Source organism: Peromyscus eremicus, chromosome 5, assembly GCF_949786415.1.
Source record: "Peromyscus eremicus chromosome 5, PerEre_H2_v1, whole genome shotgun sequence".
Lineage (NCBI taxonomy): Eukaryota > Metazoa > Chordata > Mammalia > Rodentia > Cricetidae > Peromyscus > Peromyscus eremicus.
This window is the reverse complement of record NC_081420.1, coordinates 68,619,347-68,638,720: the sequence shown is the minus strand read 5'-3', so window position 1 is coordinate 68,638,720 and position 19,374 is coordinate 68,619,347.

The following is a 19,374-nucleotide window of genomic DNA, read 5'->3' as shown; positions in this document are numbered from 1 at the left end:
CCTTCCTTCCTCCAAGACTTTTTTATTTCATGATTATAATTGTACCCTTTGAAATCTGGGCCACAGAGGAAATGAATAACTGTCCTAGAATAATTTAGGTTTCAAATGTCTTAAGCTTATAAGTTTATTATTCTAATTTTAAAACTTGTGAAGTTAATTGAAATTAATTTAAGAATTGAGATGTGACTGAGCACTGCATGCTTACCAAAATAAATTTCTATAAAAATATTAGGATATAATATACTGGAAAATAGATGAAAGGAAAATTGCATTATTTTCTTTTTGTAATCTGCTTCTGTTATACACAAAGAGTTTTGTGATGGCAGAAAACTGGATCAAGTCCAAGGGCGAGCTTCAACTTTTTTTTCTGTAGTTCTAAGCAAAATTCTTTGGCCTTTGTCTATTGTATTTTTATTTGTGAGCAGTAGAAGTCTGATGGAAAGGGGACAGTGAGAGAATGGACTCAAAGACTCAAAGTCAATAATAGAACAAAGGGCCCAGTTGCTGATTCGGGTTTATATCATGGCATTTTGATCTTTGCAGCCTTTTAGTAGACTAAAATAGAGTAATGAGTGAAATCTGAACATCTGTTACTTCCCTTCGGAAAGGGAGGATGCCTCTGCATTCTTCCATCAGTTCTGAGAATGCTCTCAGTGAAGTGGTTTCTGACACTTGGTAGTCACACTTTTCACCTTTTTCCAGGGTGGTTGCTGACCAAAGACACATGTTCCAGATTGGTGCTCATTCTGTGTGGGTTGCCACATTCTGCACAACGTGAACTCAGGTCTCTGTCCACAGCTAATTAGATTAAGGTGACCCCGGAAGGCTGCCCAAGAACCTGTGTCCACCCATCAGGGATAAGGGTGACAATCTATTTAGATATCCCAAATATGCCCGATTTTAAACTCTGATAGACAGAGAAGGTGGTTCAATGGTTATATTATTGAAAACTGTTAGATATAGAAGTCAGGAGAAAGCATAGCCTGTGGATAAGTGGAAAGTATGGATGAGGAAAACCATGAGAGAGGAAAGATACATGGAACAGACAGGGCAAGAATTAAAGAAGTGGTGGCAGGAGCTGTAGAGTGATGGGCAGAATGGATTCTTGTTCATGGTAGCCACTGTTTAGGAGAACTGATTTCTGCTACTGGGGCCTTGCCTGGGCTCCATTTGATCCACAAGAAGTTAGCCCATTTTCTCCCTATATGTCTGTTTGAGGCAAATCCTGTGTTTCTTTCTGTGGTGCACAGAAGCTTTTTTATTCTTTGGGATGAGTTCCAGGTATACCTCCCTGCCTTATCACAGGTGTTTGATGAAAGCCTTTATATAGGTCCTTTGTCATAGACTAAAGGCTCGTATCTGGCAAATGGGGTGACAGGCCAACACATGCTAAATGATGGTGAGATACACTTGGTGTCCTCCAAAATGAAACACTAAGTAGCAAATGGGACATTATTATCACCAGTTGAATGTCATATGGGTTGATGTTCAATTTTATTCTCTTTCAACTTTTTTGTCTTTAGATTTTATTGTATCTCAACTTTAATTTGTGTTATATTTTCAATAGTCTACTGAAAATCAACGTATTTTTCTTCGTGTTTGTTTGAAACAAAGTCTCACTATACAGACAGCTCAGATTGGCCTGGAACTCATTCTGTAGCTCAGAAAGTATATGAGCTGCAGTACATTCCTCAGATTCACAATCTTCCTGTCTCCATTTCCCAAGTGTGGGGGATTATAGATGTTTGCCACCATACCAGGTTGAAAAGTCACTTTAGTAGTTAAAATGTGTTTTCCTATGCTTTGTGAAAGGTGTCAGTAATTAATACCAAAATGAATTTAACTTTATTAAAGGCTAAGACAAGATTTGGGAAAGTTAGAGAATACCAGTGATTTTTTTCCCCTTTATTTGTTCTGTTCTTTGGTTTTTCTTTTTAATTGATTAATTTTGCTTTGGCAATTTCATACCTGTGTATGGTGCATTCAATTTACTCTTACCCTCAGCCCTCTTGTGCAGTCTTTCACTCTGGTCATCCCCCTCCTCCCTTTTAGGTCCTTTCTCCAGAGATGTGCCCTTTTTGGTTTGTTTGTTTTTTTGTGGCTCATTGTTTTTAACCTAGATAGTCTGTGTGGCCACAGGTTCAGAACTGTCCATCAGAGACTGGTGGGCTCACTGCTTAGCACACAACTGAATACAGTAACTCCCTGCCAGTAGCAGGAAACCAGCAGGAAAGGATTAAGATTCCATGAGACGAGATCGGGCACATTCAGGGTGGTATGGCCGTAGACAGATGCTCTGTGTCAGTCAGTGCTGGAGAAATCTTGAATAGCTCATGTAAAAAAACTTTTTAAATTTTATATTATTTTGAAATTTTGCTTTTGGGGGGTTGGGTTATCTTGATCAACCCATTGGCTGTGAGAATTGTTGCAGTCTGTGGGCTGGTGGTGTGCCGATCTTTCGAGTGTCCCCACCCAATTGCCATGTCCAGGCGGTCTCTTCGAGGCCTCTCAGGTGGACACACTGCAGCTTACAGGCTTATTTGTACTCTCCTCTGTCGGGAGAAGGAACCCCATAGTGCAACTGTTTTGATACTGAATATCAACAACTGACATTTTGAAATAAAGAACCAGTCCCTCCACCCTCAAAAAAAAAAAAAAAAAAGATTCCATGAGATCCTCCCAGTCTATGATTGGCTGTCAGCAGGCCCCATTTTTTGCAGGTCCAGTGCAGGCAACTGTGACTGCTGTGAAATCATGTTTTCACTGGCTCTGCCATGCCCTGAAGACAGCATTTCTCCCTATCATCCTGCTCTTACATCCTCTCCGTTCTCTCTTCCACAAGATGAAGATGTTCTCTGAGACTTAGATGCAATTGTATAAAGATCCTCTTTAGGCTTTACCTTCTAAGCATCGTAAGCAGCCATGAATCTCTTCACTCAGCTCACTTCACTGCACAGAGAAGCTTCTCTGATTAAAGATTACAGTAGCATTTGTCTATTGGTATTAATAATTTAGGCTACAGTTTGATGCCGTGTGAATTTAGCCAAACATACGTGGCAAGGTCCCTCTTCAGGCCTATGACTCTCCAGCCATGGGGTTTTGACTGGGTTTACAGTACAATGTATGCATTCCCTCCTATGGAGTGACCTTAGATTTAATCCATGAGCAGAAGTAGTTGGTTACCTCCATAACAGCTATGCCACTATCACTGATTTCTAAGATGCTTGGCCAAGTGTGGAATGGCTAGGGTCAGCTATAGGATTGAAGCTGAAAACTTAATAAATGGCAGACATTTATTAAGAAATCGATCTTCCACAGCTACTGAGTGACAGCTCTTGATTAGAGGGGAAGTAGGAACTGTAATTTATTCATTCAGCATTAGCTTCTTCAGAGTTCAAGTGTATTCAAGGCACAGAGAAAAGGGACTTTCTCTCCAACCATTAAGGTTGATAGTGGGGGACTGAAACCAAACAATTAACTACACGTTTCTGTAATTTTGATTACTTAATTAGTTTGAGAGACAGTGAAAGGGAAGCCCAGAGCACTGTGAATTTTTAGAGTGCGAAGGGTGAAGTATAGGGTGCAGGGAGGGTGTGACCTGAGCTCTGATAGCTGTGTGAAGAGCTGACAGTTGAAGTCCTTGGCAGCACTGGACATATGGGGAGATTCAGTCTCCAGGGGACAGTAGCAGAGATATACCAGCCTTCTCTCAAATTTTACAAAACAGTGGCACACCATTCTCATATTTAATAAAATGAAATCTTTGGTGGAAAGACGGCGCTGTGTGAACTTGTGTGCTCACATAACCTTTATCACTCTAGTTATGACTTCTTCCACTCATAGAAGACTCAGGAAGGTGTTGGATTAACTGTATAAATAAAGCTTCACAGTGTGGTGTACCTTCTTGGCGTAATCAGTTATTACACGGGTTTTCCTGTGTTCCCACTACCCTCCCCCACTATGGTTTTGGAAAGTATGTGTCGACTGGACCTCATCTAGTATTGTCTGCAGTACAAGCATTGATTGTCGTGCACTCTGCCTTGTTTTAGAATTCACGGATTCTGAGACTGTCATTCATATGCAACACACAGTGTGAGTTAGGTATGCCACTTAAATGGGCAATGCAGGGGAAAATTATTCACAATTCAAGAAAGTTGTTGATGTTTATTTAGACCACCACCTTCTTCCAAGGTAGGTCATAGTCTTTTTTTTTTTTAAATTCTAGCAAGAGTGTTGAATATACATCTCCTTTAAAAGCCTGACAAGGTACTTGCATATTATAGGTTGTTGAATCTGAAATCATTGATTGGCCGTATTTGATTCCCTTAATCAATGCCTAATGAGAACACCTATTGGTATTTATACACATTTCTTGGCATGTACATTTTTCTTTTAGAAAGAACTTCTGGCTTCCAATATTGTGGCACATAAAGTGATTTATGGGCCCAAACACCTTTGGTATTTATGGAAAAGTAGCTCTAATTTTGAAGTGCCCTGCTTGTATTGGAACAGCCAGTTCCATTTAAGTTTTTTTTTTTTTTTTTTTTTTTTTTTGGTTTTTCGAGACAGGGTTTCTCTGTGTAGCTTTGCGCCTTTCCTGGGACTCACTTGGTAGCCCAGGCTGGCCTCGAACTCACAGAGATCCACCTGGTTCTGCCTCCCGAGTGCTGGGATTAAAGGCGTGCGCCACCACCTCCTGGCTCCATTTGAGTTTTTAAAAAGGGTTTTTAAATTGAAGTAGAATTACATTAATATTTTCATATGATTTGTTTTGATCGTGATTTTTCCTCTCTACCAACTCCTCTCAGATCCTCCCTGCGTCCTTTCCTTGTTGCAGTGAAGTCCACCTGGAGCAGGGAGGAGAATGATTGCTCATCTACACATGCCTTTCTTGTACAGTGGCTGCAGTGGCACAACTGTCATCACCAAAGGGAGAGATCCCAGGAAGCCAACTGCCTTTGATGAGCTGAATCACAGTGAGGACAGTTAGAGAGTTCTGATGGTGTCCAGACACTCAAGAGTGTAGTTAGAAAGTCAGGGTCTCATTTCCTTGGAGACTTTGCAACTCACTGCAAGTTGAAATAATACAGGATCATCAGGATACTGACAGGTAGTTGGATCATGTTTTTCTGTATGGGTGATCTCACCACATGGACATGGGACCCAGTCAAGTATCATGGGATACAGGTGTCTTAGTTTGGGTTTTTATTGCCATGAAGAGACTCCCTGACCATGACAACTCTTATAAGGAGACATTTAATCGGGGCTGGCTTACAGTTTCAGAGGTTCAGTCCATTATCATCTTGGCAGGGAGCATGGTGGCATGCATCAGAGGAATAGCTGAGAGTCCTACATTTTGCAGGCAATAGGAAGTTGACTGACACACTCGGTGGTATCCTGAGCATAGGAAACCTCAAAGCCCACCCCCACAGTGACACACTTCCTCCAACAAAGCCATACCCACTCCAACAAAGCCACACCTCCTAAAAGGGCCACTCCTTATGAGATTATGGCGGCCAATTGTATTCAAACCACCACAACAGGCAAAGCCATTACTGTCAGGAGGAGTCCTTGAGATTCAATACTGATGGAGGGAGGGCCCAGGGAGCTCCTCCTTTTAAGTTTTGGCTGATGTGGGCTGAAGTTCGGTAATTTTCCACTGTCCATGAGCATGGTCTAGGAGATAGTTTCTTCTTGTGCGCTATTAGTTTTGGTTTGGCTTTGTAGGTCAGTGGACAGTCAGCTTAGCCTAAGAATGGCTGAGTTTCTTCTGCTCTTGATGCCATCATCTTGAGCAAACATCCTGGTCTTTTGATTTAACCTGAGACTCATAGGTCTCATAAGGCTGAGGGATGTTAGGTACTTGAGCTGCTGAAAAGGCACAGGGATGAGGGAAGAGAAATACATACCAGCTCCAATGGACAACAGGTCAATTTCTCCTTATATTATGGCCTTGAACAAAACATTAAAAAAGCTATCAGCATAATTACATATAGAGTTCAGAACAATCTGTCCCAAAGGTGAAAGCAGCAGTGGGGACAGACATATCATGAAGACAGAGATTTCAAGTCTCTCCATCCTGTTTTAATCACCAGTCAGATTTCAGCACGTCCAAGTGTAGATTCTGTGGTTTTAGCAAAAGAGATCTTCAAGTTTTTGTGAAGTAACATAGACAGTTGTTATCATAACTTACACATAGAGGCTGCTGTCTACTGCAAATGAAGAAATAAAACCTTCATTTACATCAATGCTGGTGAGAAACTATCTTCATTGTCTAAGCTTTAACGAGACAGCTTTGGTAAGATATTATTCCCATGCTGAATGACTGCTTTACTTTGAATTGATGGGTGATGGCTTTTTATGATGGAGGGATGCTGTATCAGTTTGCTTCTCGTTGTTGTGATAAACACTACCACCAAAAGCAACTTAGGGAGGAAGTGCTCATTGGGCTTTCACTTTCATGTTATAGTTCATCTGTGGGGGACCTCCAACGCTAAACTTCAGGCAGGAACCTGGAGGCAGGAAGTGAAGCAGAGAACACAGAGGAACACTGCTTACTGGCTTGCTCTCTATGGTTTGCTCAATTACTTTTCTTATACAGCCCTAGAGATGGCACCATCCACAGTGGGCAACAAATACTGTGATGATGGTCTTGATTACCAACTTGACTGGATGGAGAAACATTTAGGAGATTAGAGAAGCATACTTCTGGGTATGTCTGTGAGAGTGTTTGGAGGATGATTGGCATGTGGGACAGCAATGAGGGAAAAATCTACCCTGAGTGTGGGCAAAACTGTCCCAACAGACTGAGTTCTGGGATGGAAAAATCAAGAAACCAGTGGGCAAAAGCAAACTTCATCTTTTCATAATCAATTTGTGTCTAGTGCTGTGGTCATTGTCTGTGGCCACCAGACTGCAGCTTATGAAGAATTTCAAAGTGGGCTCACACTAGCAACTCTCCACGGGGGCTCTAGGTGTTCAGCCTTGTCCTGTGGTTACATCACGTCTCTCTCTTGTTTTAAGGCTTTCCAGCTTCATGCACTGAGCAGCTACAGGGTTTGCTGGCTCTTTAGAATAAGAATTCAGCATATTTAGTATAGCCGTTGTGGGTCTATCTAGCCTCCAACTGTAGAAACCAATCTAATAAATTCCTATTTGTAATTACACATATTCTATTGGTTCTATTTCAGACACTACAGACTAATATAAAGACCAGAAGTGGTCCTCCATGAAAGGTGCTCATGTTATGAAAGAGAATTTCTTTCCATTTCATCCTTTCTGGAATCATTAATTGGCCAGTAGGGAGTAGTTATTAAAGACCTACACGTTCATTAAAAACAGATTAAATATTAATTGTTAGCCAAGTACAATGAGATGATAAAAAAGCATTTTTAAGGACATTTGGTGAGAGGAGGATCTGTACAGAGTGGATTATATTACAGATTGGAATATATATTAATATGCTTAGTTTAAACTGATAGGGAGATCTGGTAGTTTTTTTTTTATACATTGTACTTTGTAAATTATCATTTAAGTGCTATTAACTTCAGAAGGGGAAGATTAGTGGTACATGTCGACCTTTAAAAATGCATAGCTAATCAGATCATTGATGGTAAAACATGAATGGATTTAATTATCTGAAAGTGACACAAGAGGGCAGCTGTGTTCTATTTCTGAGCACTGTTTGCTGCAGCATATTAGGAGCAAATTGAATGTGTACATAATTAGAATGATAAATTCTGATTACAAAGAAATTTTTTATTATATGGATGTAATAAAAGTATTTAATTAGAACCCAGTTAATTCGGCTTTATGCCCCTCGAATCCTTACTGACAATGGTTGACAGGCAATAATGAAATTAATATTCTACTGATTAGCCTTGCAGTAGTGCTTGTATTTACCCATTGTATTTCTATCAATGGCTTGGAAGTCATCTGACTGACCTGGAAATGGAGTTGGGGATTTAATGGAGGTACTCATAAAGTGCTGAGTAGTCTGGTCTAGCAGATCCTGGGTGCTAAAGTAATGCAGCCTGAATAAGGGATGCCTAACATGCTCCGGGTCTGAGTCGTGTCCAGTTTAAGTGACTGTACAGTATGGTGGGGATCTGGGGAAGAATTTTACTTCAGTAAAGACGTGGAGTGGAGCTGTGATGTATTCCCATGCTTCAATAAGGATGCTATTGGCTTGGAAGAGACGCATAAGTTTTGTAGAAATGGGCAGCCATTGACCTTACAGAGCCTCCCCCAAAGTGTATGTAGTTAGATAGTTGTTATTTACTTCATTTTCATAGGTATTTTATTACTTCAGTGAGATGTTTCAGTTTATGATGGGTACAAACAAACATACAAGGTCTCCTGTCCAGTCCTAATTCACCAGGGAGGAGTGGCTTGGTATGGGTGTGGTCTAAATACCAACCTAGGTCAAAGGACCCAATATGTCCCTAGGAAGCAGCTCCTTTGGCTATGGAGGCATTTGCTCAAGCAGCAGTTTGGCATTTGAAAAGTTCACACTGACACCAGCAGAGCTGGGAATAGACTCTGTAGACACAATCAGGATTGTGGTAGACAGTGTGGGAGATTTCACAGCGAGAAAGGACAGTGGGACCAAGGCTGGAAGCAAGGATAGTTCAGAATAGAAGGTGGAGTGGCTTAGTAATTCAAGAGTTGATTGTGGGACCATTCACTCAGAACAATGGGACAAAAGAGTATGTCCTTAGGTCTGAGAGTTAGTTCTAGTTCAAATGCCAAGGAGAAAAAAAATCACAAGTTTAAGTTCAAAGACCACAAGTTCAGAAGCTCTAGCTGAGGATTCAGAATGATGAGTCTGGCACATGGGGGTCATCTGATGAAACAGAACAGACAAGTGCCAAAGAGTGACCCAGGGGAGCCGGGAAAATCATCCAGACCAGAGAAAAAGCTATCATGCATCAGGATGTTATTGTTGATCACACTCCAAGAGGTAGATTGCTTTTGTGTTGGATTAAAACAGTCTTTCTGGTCATGACAAGAACTTTTACAGCTTCTGGTCCCCTCAAGTCCCAGAGTTCCAACACAATAGTATAAACTATATGACAGAGAATTGTTGCCGAAAATTGATGGAAAAGGAGAGCCAGCTTTAATTCTTGTCATGAGGTCATGTCTCCAGGTACAGCCAAGTTTTCATCCCAGGGTGTTGAAGGAATGCAGATATGTAATCAGGGAGTTGCCGCTGGTAATCTTTGAAAAATCATGTACTACAAGAGGACATGAGCACCGATGACAAGTGAGAGTCACGAGCTTTCCTGGAGGGAGGGCTCCAGCAATGATGGACGAACCATTTGGTCAACGTTTGGTCCAGTTATGGAATGAATCCCAAGCAGATGTCTCATGAGCACAGTGAAAGGAATGTGTTGACTGCTGGAAGCTGTGGAGTCACTAAGGGCACAGCATTCCAAAGGAGCCTCATCTTCTGTGACAGGATGTTACAGAGCTGGTGGAGCACGTGCTGGATGCAAGGCAGGTGTTCTGTGAAAATGTGCGGCAAAACGTGCATTTCAATATCACTACAGAAAAGGGAGCTAAATATACATGGTAATGAAGGAATTCTTCTGTGTCTAGGAATCATTTGGAGACTCTATACTCAGACTGGAAGAAAGAAAGTCAGTTGACAATGATATTTGGAAAGGGCCTGTATTGCCTCTTCTAGATGCTATAGTATCTAGGAAGACAAGAGGAAACATAAACATGAAATTAAGGCTGACCAGCACACAGGGATGAGTAGCATGGAATGATTTCCACGAAGTTCAAAGATGAAGAAAATGATGACCATTTTATTTAAGTGTGTGTGTGTGTGTGTGTGTGTGTGTGTGTGTGTGTGCATGTGTGTTTGTGTGTGGACAGAGAATGGCTTGCTTGAATAGACCTTTTCTTTTATTACAAGGATCCAGGGATCAAACTTGGGTCATTGGGCTTGGTGACAAGTACCTTTACCCACTGAGCCATCTTGCCAGCTTGAGCTCTCCCCCCCCTCCACTTTTTGTCCTTTATTTTTAACTTCTTAGTCTAGAAACACAGAATCTATAAAACCATGAAAGTGGATACCCCACCCGCAAGGGGCAGATGGCTTTAGTTACAAGAACAACCAAGTCTAAGCATAAGTCTGGCAGGTAAATTAAAAGATTTTTCTAAGCAACACAAATGACTATATGTAAGTGGAGAACCTTGTCCTGAATGGGAAGATTAGGCATTACAAATATCTTAATTTCTCCATACTTGCCCTAAACAAATCATGAAGAATTGTTCTCTGGACTTAGCAAAATAGCTTCTGAGTGAATCTAGAAACATAAACAATAAGAACAGAAAATTGTTGCCTGTATATTTAAAAGTTAACAATTATAAAGATACTGTAAATCATCAGAGAATGGATGGATAAATGGATAAAAAAGTTAATTTAAAAACATATCCATTTTTTAAAGAATCAAGTTAGAGAGTTTTTAAATACCATTCACCAAACATAAGCATCAGAACAAATCATAAATATTTAAATGTTCAAAATAAAGAGAATAAGACAAGTATTTGAAAATTTTGGAACGAAGAATTACCAAGCTTATTGGAATGGGACCAACCCAAAGACCAGAAAAGGGCTATTGATTTGAATATAAACCTTATTTTAAAATATTTTTGAATTAATCTTTAGTTTTGGAGTAATTATAGATTGGCATTCATTTAATTTAGTTTCCCACACTCTTGCAGGACCCTAATGAAGTATACCAACCAGGGTGCTACACTGACTCAGTCAAGATACTGAGGATGCCACCACCACAAGGTGGTTCACGCTGCCCCTGCCTTGCTCCTGTCCTCCTTTCTCCCCCCTTAACCCTTGATAATAGCTTATTTTTCCTCTCTTAATTTTGTAATCACAATAATGCTACATAAATAAAAGTATTCATTCAGCAGCCTTTGCAATTGTTTATTTCCATTCAATGTGATTCGCTGGAGACTCATCAAGTCATGATGTGTGTCAACATATCACTCCTTTCTATGGCTGAGTAGTATTCCATGATATGAATTTATCTTATCATGTAAGAATTCACCCACTGAAAGGCATCTGAAATGTTTCTGGGTTTTAGCTATTATAAATAAAGCTTCTTTATGGGATAAATGGCTAAAAATGTAATCGTTAGACTGTATGATAGTTGTAATTTTAATTTTTAGAATGCTGCCAAGTAGTTTTATGCATTTATACCATTTTTATATTCCCTTTAGCATTAATGAGTAACCTAGTTTCTTTGCAGATTCATTCAATATTTTGTATTGTCACTACTTTTTAATCGGGTGTTCTAATAGATGTCTAGCAATTTCTCAGTTACAGTTTAAATTTGCATTTTCTTATGGAATAATGATGCCAAACTTGGTTTCATATGCTTATCTGCCTGTCATAGTTTTTGTCAGCGTGACACACACCAAGACATACCTTGGAAGAGGTAATCTTAACTGAGGTATTGCCTCCATCAGATTTGTCTGTGGGGCATTTTCTTGATTGCTGATTAATGTGGGAGGGCCAGCCCACTCTGGGCAGTGTCATCCCTGGGCAGTTGGGCCTGGGCTGTATATGAAAGATAACCGAGCAAGCCAGGGGATACCAGCCAGTAAGTACTGTTTGTCCATGAATCTGCCTCAGTTCCTGCCTCCTGCTTAAGCTACTGCCCTGGCTTTTCTTGATGATGGACTGTAACCTTTACGTCAAACAAACCCTTTCTTTTCCCCAGCTGTTTGGTCATGGTGTTTATCACAGACAATAGAGAGCAAATCAGGACACTGCCATTGTTCATCTTAGTTTGTAAAGTTTGTAGGCATGACTTTGAATAATTGCCTAATTGGACTGTTGTTAGCTATATGTATGTGTGTATATCACATATTCATATATATTATATAATATATAATAAGTATAATACAAAGTGTATAACATATTCTACACAACACACATATAATACATATATTCTATGCAATATATAGTATACATTATCATATATATTCTGTATGATACAGAATATATATGCATAACATATATTACATACATACTTATTATTAAATAAATGATGTGCACATATTTTCTTGTGATCTGTTCTTGTCCATTAATCTTTTAACAGGCGGTTATAGAACGGACAGTTTTTAACCCTAATGACATACAATTCATCATTTTTAAATGTTCTGGATTTTTTTTTTTTGGGACAAATATAAAAATTCTGTCCACCTTTGGATCTCAAAGATTTCTCCCATTGCTTCTTTCTAGATGTTTTATTGTTCTAAATTTTTATATCTTACTTTAAATTGTTGGTTCATTTCTGAGTTGATTTTGGTGTAAGATGTGAGGGTTAGGTCAAAATTCCCTATTTTCCCTGTGGGTGAGTGCTCTATTTGGGAAAATGCTACCCTTTCTGGATTGTATGGCTTTTGTAACTTCACCAAAAATTAGTTGGGATACTTAGGTGGGATGATTTTGGAACGTTTCAATCCCTTCCATTCATTTATATGTCTACCCTTAGATGAACACCATACAATCTTGATTATTATAGCCATCTAAGTAGTTTAAGTTTTGAGTAGACTGATTCTGCCTAGTTTATTATTATTTTATTTTTTTTAGCTATTCTAGTTTCTCCACTCTTTTTCTCTGTGTATATACTTGGAACAGTCTCAGCTATGCTTATAAAAACATCTTGCTGGTGTCTTCCTAGGAATTGTAAAAAACATATATCAGTGTTTGGAAGAATTGATATTTTTACTTTTTTGAGGTCACAAATCTATGAATATGGCATTCTCAGTGCTTGATCATAGAAATTTAATTGATTTCTGTAAAATTTGCCTTGTAAACTGAGAACTTGATGAACTTTTTGATAAGTTCTATGAGTTTTTGTAGATTCTCTGAGTTTTCTGTGTACACAACCATTTGTGAACAGAATGCAGTTTACAAACATCTCTTTCAATCTGTTGACATTTTATTTCATTTTTTGTCTTGTTTTGTTGGCTAAAAGTTCTTTCTCTATGGTAAATAAGAATGAACTCCTAAGTCTTTATCTTACAATGAAGACATTAAATTTTTCCTCAGTAAGTGTAATTTCGACTTGAGTTTTGACATTTTGTAGTCGGCCTTTATCAAATTACACATACATACATACATACATTTGATTTTTCATATTTTAAATTATAGACAAGTATTGAATTATGCCAGATGTTTCTTTTGCAATTTTTTACATGATTTTCCTTTTTTTTTTTATCTTGTCAATATTGGGGATTATATTGCTTCCTACCAGTTGACCCAGACTTAAATCCCACATAAATAAATTCTGCTTGATTGTGGTATACAATCTTTTTAAATGCTGCTGAATTTTGTTTGCTAACTATTTTCCATTTTTTAAACCCATATTTTTACTTATGCCATCCCAACAATCTATCACTGAGCTACATTTCTACCATTATTTGATAATACTAAAAAATTGCATTTATATTCATGAAAGATAGTGGTCTTTAACTTTGCTCTTTTTTCTTCTTGTTTTTGCATTTGGGGTAGCATTAACTGTAAAAAAAAAATATGGCTAGTGTTCCATCTCAGTGGGCTGAGGTGCCTTCATGTCTTACTATTGAGTTCTTGTAGTTTTAGCTACACTTGTCTTCTGTTTGCCTCTCAGGCCCTTTATTCTTACTCTAATTTCATGTCTGTATGCATTTGCCTTTTAGCGCCATTCAGTTGTGTTCAAATATTGCCTCCTTAGGGACTTCTTTTTGCCTGTTCTCTCTAACTATATACTGCCCATCCTATCACTAGTCTGTCCTCTTGTTCTGTGTAAGAGAGTTCTTGTATAAGAGCTCTTATACAGAATACAGGGATGGAAAGAACATGTTCTTTCATGGCACTTAACAAAGTCTCCCTTTTCTCGACCCCCCCTTCTTCTGTTCCTATCTGATCATTTCTAACACCCATTTATCTCTCCTTTCTTTTCATTTCCCTTCCTTCCATGATTCCTGTAAAGGCATACACTTTACCCAGTTTATTGCTGTATTTCTAGTGTTTAGAACATAATAGATAATCAGTATTTTGAATGAATGACCACTTTTATGAAATGTTCCTGATTTTGGTTACAATTAATTAAGAGTTATAAGTTGAACTGTTTTTTCCCCTTGTGATTATTTGACAAATTCTAGAGACACTAAAGCAAAAAAAAAAAAAAAAGAAAAAAAAAAAAGAAAAAAAAAGAAAGAAAAGAAAAGAAAAAAAAGGTCTTTTCTTACTTTTCTTATCTATCTTCATCATCATTATCATCATCTGTGGTAGTTTGAATGTAATTGCCCCCCATAATCTCCTAGGGAGAGGCAGTATTAGGAGGTGTGGCTTTGTTGGAGTGAGTATAGTCTTGTTGGAGGACATGTGTCATTGTGGGGGTGGACTTTGAGGTTTCCTGTGCTCAGGATACTACCCAGTGTCTCAGTTGACTTCCTGTTGCCTGCACAATGTAGGACTCTCAGCTACTTCTCCAAAGCCATGTCTGCCTGCATGCTGCCATGCTCCCTGCCACGATGATAATGGACTGAACCTCTGAAGCAATAAGCTAGCCCCCTCAATTAAATGTTTTTCTTTTTAAGAGTTTCCTCTCTGTGAGTTTGAGGCCAGCCTTATCTACAGAGTGAGTTCCGGTGCAGGAAGAGCTACATCAAGAAACACTGTTTTGGAAAACAAAAACAACAACAACAACAGAACCAAACCAAAAAGAGTTTTCATGGTTATGTTATCTCTCACAAAAATAGAAACCCTAAGACATCATCTATATCTGTCTGTCTGTCTTAGTTAGAGTTTCTATTGTTGCAAAGAGACCCCATGACCATGGCAACTCTTATAAAGGAAAACATTTAATTATGGCTGGCTTACCCAACCTCAGTGACACACTTCCTCCACGAAGGCCACACCCATTCTAACAAGGCCATATCTCCTAACAGTGCCACTCCTTAATGAATGACCAAGCATTCAACTATTTAAGCCTGTGGGGGGCCATTCTTATTCAAACCACCACACCATCTACTTTTCAATTACCATCATCACTATCTATGATCTGTCCATCTATAAATTGATTAATCAACCAACCATTATCTATTGATATGTCTACTTGCAAGCTACGCTCAAAGTCCAGAAAGACAAGTACGGTGTGCCATGAGAACATATAGTACTTATCTAGCCTGAGGTATTAAGGAATACTTTTCTGAGTTGAGTTCTAAAATATGGAGAAACAAGCATGGGATTGGTTCTGAGAGGGAGACACAGACTGTCTACAGATTCCAAAGTTGTGCAGAGTATGAAGAATAGAATCCTGATAGAAAACTGAGAAAATGGGCAAGGCCAGTCTATGCAAGGCCTAGAAACCCCATTGGGCATGTTGATCTTTATCTGAAGAGGATGAAACATTATTAATGTATTTTTGGTGGTGTGTTAACAGTATTTGTTTGAGGTTTTTTAAAAAATTACTTCTAGGTTTTGAGATTATAATTATATTTCTTCCCTATTATCTTCCCCACATATCCCTTGCTGTCTTTCAGATTCATGCCCCCTTTTCACTAATTGTTGTTACATACATATATGATGTAAACACACACATATTTCTAAATACATAAGTATAACCTGCTCAGTCTGTATGTTACTTGTATGTATGTTTTCAGGGCTCACCACTTGGTATTGAATAACCAGTTAGTAGACTCTTCTCTGGGGAAGACCATTTCTCCCACTCCCAGCATTCCTTAGTCACGTATAATCCTTTGTTAGCATTGAGGCTTCGTGAGCTTTCGTTGTCCACTTTAGCATGTCTGTATTGTTGTTGTCCTTGTTCAGATCATGTTTATGCAGTCACGTTGGTGAGACTTTATAGGCATAGCTTCTGAAATCTTAGGAGACAATCTCACAATAAATTCCCAAATCCACAATGATCCTTGAGCCTTAGGTGTGGGAGTTACATTGTAGATGTGTATATTGGGACTAGGGCTCCACAACTCTGCATTTTGATTGGTTGTGGTTTCTGTAATGGTTTCTGTATTGAAAGAGAAAGTTCCCTGGTGAGGGGTGAGGACTACACCTACTTTACTTGTTATACAGAGAATATAACAGAAATGGGATAAGGAAGAATGGGAATCTGAGTAATAATGGCAGTGATCAGATGGTACACATGGCATGAAGTCGTGGCAGTGAAAAAAGAGGCATTGGCAGATGAAATGAAGGTTACATACTTCATCTGCTATAAGCACATTTAAAATAAAGAGTATAAAATAATTCATAGAAATCCAAGGATATAGGGCTAGTGGGATGGTTAAGAGTTCTGGCTGCTCTTCCACAGGACCTGAGTTTTGTTCCCAGCACTCAAGTTGGGTAGCTCACAACCACATTTAACTTCAGCTCCATGGGATCTGATGCCCTTTTCTGGCCTCTGCAGGCACCTGTACTCATGTGCCTACACAATGAGACACATGCATATATACATACTATAATATAAAATCTTTGAAAATCTGTACATATATAGATAGATACTTGTGCCTATTATGAGGTCACATAGAGAAAGTAAAATAGTATTTGGTACAAATGAAATTTCAATATAAGTAATAGCTGTAGTACACATGAATGATCTCAGGTAAGTTAAGTAAACTTTTGAGAATGACTTTCCTTATTCCTTCAATGAGTCCAGTACTACAAGCTCTATGGAGCTATGGAATGTAGGTACCACCAATGGCCTCCAAATGTATCTTTTCCTTTCAGAGTAAAGTAAGTTTTGCTTGAGCCAATGGCCAGCAACAGAAGAGAACATTGCCTAGATTTGTACAGTTAGGTGTAGCTGTGGACTGTCAATAGGACATAAGACTAATGTGACAGTTTCTGAGAATCTCCCGTGGGAGGTAGCTGGCAGTTTGTCTTTGCCCCTATCTTTTCCCTTGCCTTCAATGTTCCCACCTAGGAGGAAGTGCTTTAAATGTTTCCTCAGATTATTAATGCAATGCCACTTGCCAGGTTTGGCAGGATAATGAGTTCTAACGGACTGATCCCAGAGCAATAGGCAGCCCAGGCTTCAATACCATTTTTTGTTTCAAGAGAATGATTTTGTCTGTTATGAGCAGTCTAGTTTCATTTTAACCGCTACATGAAGATTAGAAGCTGTTACACGTGTGAATCGCCCAGCGCATCACTAAGTGTTTTTCTCCCATGCCTCTTCCATTAAAAAAGAAAAGGTTCTTCTAATTCTGCCCTCCAGTGATGGAGAAACAAATTGGATTCTTACACTTTTGTTTTTCTTAGAACAGGATGTGGCAAAATGGAATCTATCCAGGCAGATATGAGCAAGCCTAGAAGCCATGTTATATGAAGAGCAGTTATAGTTGTGTTGTATTTCCTGTTTGGAAAATAAGCATGCCCTTGACTCACGGGAATGTCAGGCAAATAAGATAATGTTGCCGGGCGGTGGTGGCGCACGCCTTTAATCCCAGCACTCGGGAGGCAGAGCCAGGTGGATCTCTGTGAGTTCGAGACCAGCCTGGGCTACCAAGTGAGTTCCAGGAAAGGCGCAAAGCTACACAGAGAAACCCTGTCTCGAAAAACCAAAAAAAAAAAAAAAAAAAAAAAAAAAAAGTTAATGTGTTAATGTGATTCTACCTAGTCTGACGGATTTGGAGCTGGATTATCAACTACAGTGCTGGGCCTCCCTGATGATTTGCCCAAATAAACGTGAAGCATTGGGGGCATGGGGGGGGGCGGTCTCGGTGACTGGGCATTTGTCTTGCATGCCCACAGTCTTGGCAGATGAGAGGTGCCGGAAGAACCATTAGAAAGGCACTCTCTGGTTTCTGGAACAGTAATGGTGCTCCAACCAGTGTGGGTGTCAGTAGCTTTTACTGTGTTTTCCCAGGAGGGTGGTAGATCAACATGTTGTCTCCCAGTCTCCTGAGAAAGGCCAGAGAAGGATGGGTGTGGAAACACAGATACCACCTGCTCCTGTGAGCTCTGGAAACACAACTGTGACTTAAATGTTTTAGAAAGACAAAAGTACAGTGCCATCTTGGGAACTCTAAACCTAGAAAAGAGAGCAAAAATGAGGCAATACTGATTCCAATTCGACCTCTCTTGTTTCCTGCATTCAAATGAGCCAAAGCTGTTGGACTTCCCTTCAGACTCCAGCTGGCCTCCTTCAGAAATGAGTCAGTGCCCTAAACAAAGGTCAAGATGCTTAAAACTCAACAGAAGAGTCCACATGAAGGAAACAAATGTTTCACTCCCTAGGGCATATGTATGTTCACATAAAGGGAAACGATTGGGTTGGTCATTGTATGGTTAATATTGTTGACAGGATCTAGATCACCCATGAGACATTCTGACAAGGAACTTTATTGGTTAGGTTCACTGAAGTTGGAAGACCCAACCTAACTGTGGGTGGCACATTCTAGCAGGGCCCAAGACATAAGGAAGTTGGAGAGAAAACTGCTTTTTGCTTGGTTGCTTGCATTTGCCATTTACTAATGAGTTGTTGCTACTGGTCCTATTATTTTCTCACATCAGGGTCCAGATGCTTCTGGTCTTTCAACATGGACTGAAGATCATTGGCTCTCCAAGAACCCTCTAGGCTTTCAGTACTGGATTGGGTCTCCTGGGACAATCAGCCTTATGGATTGAGTAACTACCCAACTCTCAGTCTCTCTGGGTGAAGACAACTATTGTTGGATTACCCAGATAACATCATGAAAGTCAGTCTATAATTTCTCATTTTAATATATATTCATTTAATCAGTTCTGTGCCTCTAGAGAGCCCTCAGCAATATAAGCACCAATCCAAACAAGTCTATTGATGTGCTAGTAACTCATCAGCACCTCTTCTGTTGGAATAGATAAATTATCATCAAAGGAAAATAATTTTCAAATTGATGGCTTCTATATTTAATCTTACTCAGGTGACAGATGCCCCTAGGGACACCTATAATGACCTCATCACATTGAGATACATTTAATGCTTCTCTAATGTAGGTACAACATCAGCTTGCACTGTGACCCTGGGAAAGGTCATTCCCTTCTATGCCATCCACCACTGTCACTGGTACCCTGTGAAACAGCCATGCTGCAATTATCAGATGTATTCTTTTACCTGTGGGCCCTTTCTTCTTGGAAAGCACCCTGTTCACACATCTGCCGCACAGGCCTGTCTGTGTTTTTAGATGGTTGTTAATGAGGCCATGACAGCTTTGGAGTTATAGTTTTCTTCATGTTATACCAGTAATAGTCTGGCACCTAAAAGAAGCTTAAAAATGATTTGTTGAGTTTACCTTACAGCCTGTTAGCTGGTTCCTAAGTCTTTTTTTTTTTTTTTTCAAGACAGGGTTTCT